This window comes from Penaeus monodon, chromosome 22 (genome assembly GCF_015228065.2).
Source record: "Penaeus monodon isolate SGIC_2016 chromosome 22, NSTDA_Pmon_1, whole genome shotgun sequence".
NCBI lineage: Eukaryota > Metazoa > Arthropoda > Malacostraca > Decapoda > Penaeidae > Penaeus > Penaeus monodon.
The window spans coordinates 28,050,421-28,051,065 of record NC_051407.1 but is presented as its reverse complement, the minus strand read 5'-3'; positions in this window follow the sequence as shown (position 1 = coordinate 28,051,065).

Here is a 645-nt window from a genome sequence, read left to right as displayed (position 1 = left end):
AGTGACATTTTTTACTTTGAAGGACAGCATCTTCACTTTGACACTGGACAGAGCAAAATCTATCGACTCTATGTTGAACGTTTTAACGAAATCCACGAACGCTTTAATGCCTTTTTTGTTACTTACGTCTTAAATAAATGGCAGACGTCATGGATCTTTATTATTATTGTTGAAATAAGTATAAATAAACAAGGAACAAAGCTGGATGCTCTGAACTAGAAAATTCATTCTCTTTTTTAAACGAAGTAAATCGAAATATGAAATACCATGTTGCATCGTAACGTCACAGTGACCTAACACCAATCTATTAAAGCGATACCAGTTGCGTTGCCAGGCATACGTTGACCATGACATATACCCACTGATGCCACATCCTGCTTCGGTGCAACTACCGCAATCTGGCAGTTTGTCACAAAGATGTTCAACGTTGCAAGACCCCCCTGTATCCCACCGCGTCACTTAACCCAGAGACCCCGAGCCTCAGCAGCGGCAATTGTTTTGATTCTGGCGCAGCATTGACGCTGGTTGCGGGGTTATAGCATTTTCTCTCACGTGGGGCACTTTGATTCATTTTCTCATAAATCTTCAATACTCTGATTGCTAAATAGATAAAATGACATGTGTGTGTGTGTGTGCACATATATA